A 6,500-nucleotide genomic window follows, 5' to 3' on the forward strand; every position below is an offset into this window, starting at 1 on the left:
CATTGTTTACGCATTATTAGTGGTGTTGTTATTAGCGATCAAGTCTGACGGTGACATTTCACACAAGAAAGTTCGACCGACGAGCAAATAGACGTTTTCACGTCAAAAAAACTTCGAAACATATTACGCAGTGGAAAAAAGAAGCAACGTATAGTGGCTGACTCAGCAGCAGCGAGGAGAAAATTTCTTACAATGCCTATAGCCGTAGGTGTTCTTCATATCTAAATATTTCACTCTAGTGGAAACAAACATGCAATAACATGTGATACTGTGTTGCATACTTTTCATGTATGCAGAGGCAGTATGTTTTGGAGCGTTTGTTTTTTATATCTGATCACAACCATTGCCGATACTTTTTTGTAAACTGAAAGTTAACGTTCATTGCGTATTAACCTGAACCAAATCTTTCAGGTAGTTTTGGTTTACCGGTCGTTTGTGAAGAGACACGCCTCCCATCTCCCAGAAAACAGTCTATCTTTGTTCTGCCTTGGCTCTTCCACTCCAGTGACGGATGGCACTCACAGAAGATTTGTGACAGCAAGTGGAGGTGGTGCAGATTTTTTTCAGAGGGTTGAGATATTGCAGCCACGCCGTCTGAATTAGCACCATGTACCTCTTGCTCAGTATCTCATCATGATCACTGTCTGAAATGCGGTCATTTTCGCTCTGACTATTTATCTCATTTTTGTTCTTTTCATATTTTACATAGGATTAATGCCGTATCTTTATCATGTTCGGATTTGCAGTATCCGCAGAAAGTTCAATGGAGCATATGCTTGGGTGTTTCTTATCCAGGCAGTAGAAGATACACCTTTAAAGAAAAATGTGTTACAGGGGAACTTCCACATTGTTACAAAGAAAGATTGAAAGGTATGTGGAAGGTCGTCGAAGAATAAATATAACAATGCTACCAACGTGTTATTACTATTGGGGGTGTGTTTTACCGTACGCTTATGCTTTAAGGGTTAGAGGCCGCGATTGTCAAATTAGCTGTTTCCTGTCCACGGATTTGTCAAATAAGCGCGCAGACTTACCAGCTAAGTTTGTCAAATTTAACGTCACTTTTGAAGCACGCTGTGCGTCGGTGTCGCGAAGTATTTAGGATACTAGTGGGAATGACTACGAATGCAGACACAGCATTTCTTGCATTAACTTTAACACTGTATAAAGAAGGAAAAGAAAACATTCTGGTCCAGGGAATGGTTGAAGTTGATAGCTAAATACATCCATGATGTTCTGCTAAAGGAAATATTACTCTCAGAAACTATTCTAATCTCTGAATAGAAAAGTTATTAGAATTACTAAGATTCGGTCATCTAATGAAAGGTCATTAAATAATATGACATTGGAATATTCCGATTTTTTTAAAAAAATTTATTGTACTCTCGCTTGTATGTTGTGCATAGAACATTGAATTCTTTCAATGTCTTCCTGTATTTTTATTTGTATTTTATTTGTCTCATAACACACGTTTTACAAATCATCTGATCATGTTTACAGGAGACACGTCAATTTTTGGATTATGATACACGTAGTTACATAATTTTTTAACACAGATTTTACCAGCACAGGTTTGTGTTGAGCATAAGAATTTTATTAAACTGTTTTTGTCATGTTATACCAGTACTTAATGTCTAAATTTTCCAGGCGTTATTTTGAACTTATGCGGGATCCTGGGACATGGACGGGTGAAAATATCAGATACACGTTTCGTACGTAGAGTAACATCACTTTGTTGAAGACAATGTGCAGAAGACATCTGCACATGAACCGAGTATATTGCTTACTAAAGTAGTTTGCGCTTTAGTGAACCTGTCTCCATATTTACATCTCTACCCTTTACTCTGTTGAAGATTTTCAGTCCCATGTACATGGGTATTAAATGATTAGAAAGGCGCAACACCTCTACCAAACTGGTAATTGTTAGTGCTTTGTTGTTTTTATCTGTGATCGTATTTTTCACAGCTGTGGAAACACGTTACAGTCACACAAATTATAATAAAAACACTCTCTCTGAACATGCGCGGCGAAACATCAACACAAACAATGTCCGCCGCCTTGTCGGATCGGCCGTCAATTAAAATTTCTCTCAGAAACGGTCTATGTTTGACGAAGATCTCACGCAAAAGCACACACTGCCAAACAGTTCGACAAAGTTAAGTTTGGGAAATTGTTTGATTGTTTAAGGGGGGTCGTAACTGTTGCATTTTACTTAAGTTCGAGGGATGTTACGGAAGGTTACCGGCATATACATCAGGGCTATCAGTGCTTTGGCCTAATACAGCTGCTATTAGGAATATTTGAACTCAGAATCCCGTCGAGTACAATATCACTAGAACGGAGCATATGCCTGCATCGGACAAGCATATTTGAAGCAAAACAGATGTGTCTTCTTCAAAAGATCTATAACGGCGATTTAGGGACACAAAGGAAAATTAAATCTGAACGGAGATTTCGAACCTGCCCATCCCGACTGCGAAAATTCTGGTAATGTTCACCGACATGTCACTGTGGAGTGGGGTCACACCCTACTAATGATAGCAGTTGTGTATTGACATAACTTTTAACAACTTAAACGAACAGGAAATGATTTTCTTTAAATGTTTTGTGTCTAATATGAGCAAAATTCACATGATATTTACATATACGACAAAAGATCCAGGGGTGTGCTTTACCTACAATTCTCTTTGTCTGCCACTTCAAATTGTGTGGTAGCGTGGCCGAGCGGTCTAAGGCGCTGGTTTAAGGCACCAGTCTCTTCGGAGGCGTGGGTTCGAATCCCACCGCTGCCAATTGTTTTTTCTACCTACTTTGTTTAAATTATGCGTAATTAAGGTATCACAGATCAAGTACAGCAGATTATTGATCGTAAATTGTAATACAACGATCGTATGTTTTCTGAGAGCTGGTTCTCCCTCTTGATTAAGGGTCTCATTCGATAAATACCAAATGAATAAATTTATACACATTTACTTTGTCTGTTAGAAGACCTACACTTCTTTATTTCGCCATGATATTTAACACGTTGACTAAAGCGGAAACTGGTCTTCTTCGTTTGGTTGTTTAGTAAACATTACCAAGTAATGGATCCTCTTCTGAGATTTGAATATGTAATATTAATTTTTAGATACATAGAGTTGAGTCGCAATTACAACTATTTCCATGGTGATCCAAGCTGGATTCTGCACTCTGCAGTGAAGGCCATAACATGTTGTCACACACACTTAACACTGCTTGCAAACCAGTATGACCACATTTTTGTTCTGCATGTAGCGCTCGTCCTGGGGATAAAATGTGGCGTTTGGCGATTTCTGGCATAACTTCCAAGCTTCCTGTACACTAAAATGATGGCATAGACAGAAGGAATTAACGTAGGTAAAACATGTAAATATGTATCTTATTTACCTGTTATAGTGTTACTTCTCGACGTTACGAAAATGACATTCGATTGCTTTTAAGACACTAGGCAATTAACGTTTTGAATCCAAATATCCGGAAATAAATTGGGAATATAGTGCCTAAGTCGTTTTCGTAATCGTTCATATGAGAGTTCGAAATTTGCGCTTGGGATTCGATGTAAATGATATTGTTATCGGGTTAGTGGATAGGAGCAGATAAAATTATGCACTATAGTATTTCCTGACGCTATTAACTGTCTTGTGAAGAATGTGCTGTTATTGTTGCTTCCGTTTTTACATTTCGTAGTAAAATGAAAATTAATTTTTGTCAGGAAAGTTTTTACTATTGATGAAAGCTGATTCAAGTCGATTGTCGTATTTCGTCCTTATTTTGATGTTGGATTGCGTTGTGTTTCGCTTTAAGGTTCCTGTCTTATCTCTTCTGCAATTCTATTAACGGAAATTTGGGAGGAAAAGTTCACCATATGATACCCTGTCTGCTGCCTGTTAAAATTTTGCTGTATTCTTCTCTCCATACCACAGATGACTTGCAAACATTGTACAATGTCCTAAGTTGAAGCCACTCTCTGGCAATTTTTCTTGTTTATGAGAATATTATGACAGTTATAGGTACATCCCATTAAAACTAGTAAACAATATGATTTGTTACCTTCAGAACAAAGCTGCACTCAACTCTCAATTTTGTATCTTATATCCAACAGTAAACGAGTTTGTATCTGTGCATATGGACATAAATGCTTTCCATACTGCAGTTTTAGAAATAATGTAAAGTTTTCCTAACACAGGATTGTATTTATTTATACACTCACAGACAACAAGTATGTACCAAGGTTGTCTGAATATGTACTGGTGCATAGTTTAAGTATACACAAATATAAACAGTTTAAATGTATGTAAATATACACAGTTAAAAAAATCCCTAGATTCAAATACACACAATATAAATGTATACATATACACAAAAATACTTAGGCTACATCCAGTATTTCTTCTTACATTACGTGTTTATATGACTTACATCTCTGTTACTTTAAATATTGATGAGTGCTTCTTGGTCATAAGAGTAACCATTTATAATGAAAATATTTTTAATTGAATTACCTGTCACTTTAGATAATCCTTCACATTATAACAACTCTTTTTTAGTAAATAGTGTTGCAGAACTTTCGTGAAAGCAGCTATACCACTCTAGCCTTTGCTACCTTGAGCAGATCTGTAATATAATTTCATTCCCTCGTTTACAGTACATTATTTTGGGTATTAATTTTGAGTTTAATATTTAGCTGTAAATTGTTCTTGGATTTGGACTCATTCATATATTATCAATCTGTTATCTGTTTTAAACAAGAACTATAATGAACTGTTGTGCTAATTTTTGTTATCATTCTTACATCCTATTTTTCTATCTTAAAGACTATTTAGTTTTTTGTACATTTGTTCCTCAGAAGGTAGTCAAGTACTAATTATAGAATTGATGTATGTAAAGTATGTTGTTCTAAAACTTCGAACCTGGAAAATTGCCTTTCGTGGGGAGTGCTTTTACCATTTGAGTTATTGTGATAAGACTCATGATCTGTTACAGCTTCAATTGTCTTCTGTCTTTCAAAATATGCAGACGGATATTGCAGACAATTGACGTTGCCACAGCCTAGTGCATTGTTTCCAGGATGAATCTTTCACTCTGGAGTGGAGTATGTGATGTTTTGAAACTTTGTGGCAAATTAAAACTGTGTGTGGGACTGTGGTGTTTTTGTAGCACTTGAGCTGCTAGGCATAAAAATCACAAAGTGCTTAGTGTACTGTAAAAATTATTGATATAGACTGTATGGGAACAGTGTTGGATCCTGAATATTACTCGCGCAAACAAAGTTGACACTTGGCGCGGTGGTTGATGGGATTGAATGTAAATATTAAATGCCTTTATGGTAGCTCCCATCAGCCACTTCACCGAGTGTCAACTTTGTTTGTGCATGTAATACTTCCTTGAGTGACTCCTATGTGAATGTACTCCCAAGTTGTAAAGGTGTTTTATAATGTGGTTTGATTTTGTTTGAGAGGTATGTACCCTCTGAATCCTATTCTTCATTAATGATCAAAACCATTAGTTTGGTTTTCCTGTCTCACAAACTCTGTACCTTTAATTCGTCCATTTGGTTTAGCAATACTTGCGGTCTTCTGTGAAAAGGTTTTGGTTGGTCAGGAAAGATGCAATTTACATGATTATTTTCGTCCAGTTCTTCTAAAACATTTATGAAAAGTGATACTGCATATTGTCATTCTTCCATGCCTGAAAACAAATTGCTATTTACTAGAGGGTACTGTTCGTTTGGGCATCCCATGAATCAAGTTTTTTTTTTGTTTATAAAAAGAAGGAAGATAGCAGTGAGATGGAACTACTGGCCTAATTTTCCATATTTTCAGGATTTCATTTTTTTATTGAAAAGTGTGAAGTTTACTTCCATACTTTTGTGGAAAACTGTGGAAACAGTGCACTGAACAGCAGTTGTTGGGAACACCAACCAGAGACATGAAACAGGACGTAAAATTTTGCAGATGACATGCTGTCAAAAAAAGACAAAAAAAGCGCACAAAAAATGGTGTATAATAATGCAGTTCATTTACCAATGTAATTTTAAGAATAAAAATCTGAACCACAGAAGATGACGCACAGGTGTCAAAACATGTTGGGGTAAAATAAGAAATGAACTACTTGTGTTCAAAACAACCCAATTTTTAAATTGCAAAGACAGAAGAACACAAAGAGGAGCTTCAAATCTTAGTAAATGAATACCAGGAAAGTAGCCTGTGCTGAAAGAACTTTAATAATGTTGTACAACACTGCAGTTAGATCTTCTTCATGAATACTAACTGATGTTTTAGCTACATACAATTTTGTGGAGTTCCTCTACAGTGGTGGGTATCAGAAACAATGAGTTTTTGTACTTCAGTGTTTCTGGTGTAGCCTAGTGGCTGTGCCAATAAAGTATTCATTTTAAAAATTGGAGAGATTTTTAGCAGTACCACTGTGTATGATTTGTGGGTCACTCCAAATGAAGTGGTCCAATAAAAATTAAGTTGGAT

The 6,500-nt window shown here is 36.3% G+C and overlaps 1 non-coding gene across 1 annotated transcript; it reads left to right on the forward strand.

The window, feature by feature from the left end:
• Positions 1–2,710: 2,710 nt before the first annotated feature.
• Positions 2,711–2,792, forward strand: Trnal-aag. Its single transcript has one exon. It is a non-coding gene; the product is annotated as a tRNA-Leu (tRNA).
• The last annotated feature ends 3,708 nt before the right edge of the window (positions 2,793–6,500 follow it).

This window comes from Schistocerca americana, chromosome 1 (genome assembly GCF_021461395.2).
Source record: "Schistocerca americana isolate TAMUIC-IGC-003095 chromosome 1, iqSchAmer2.1, whole genome shotgun sequence".
Lineage (NCBI taxonomy): Eukaryota > Metazoa > Arthropoda > Insecta > Orthoptera > Acrididae > Schistocerca > Schistocerca americana.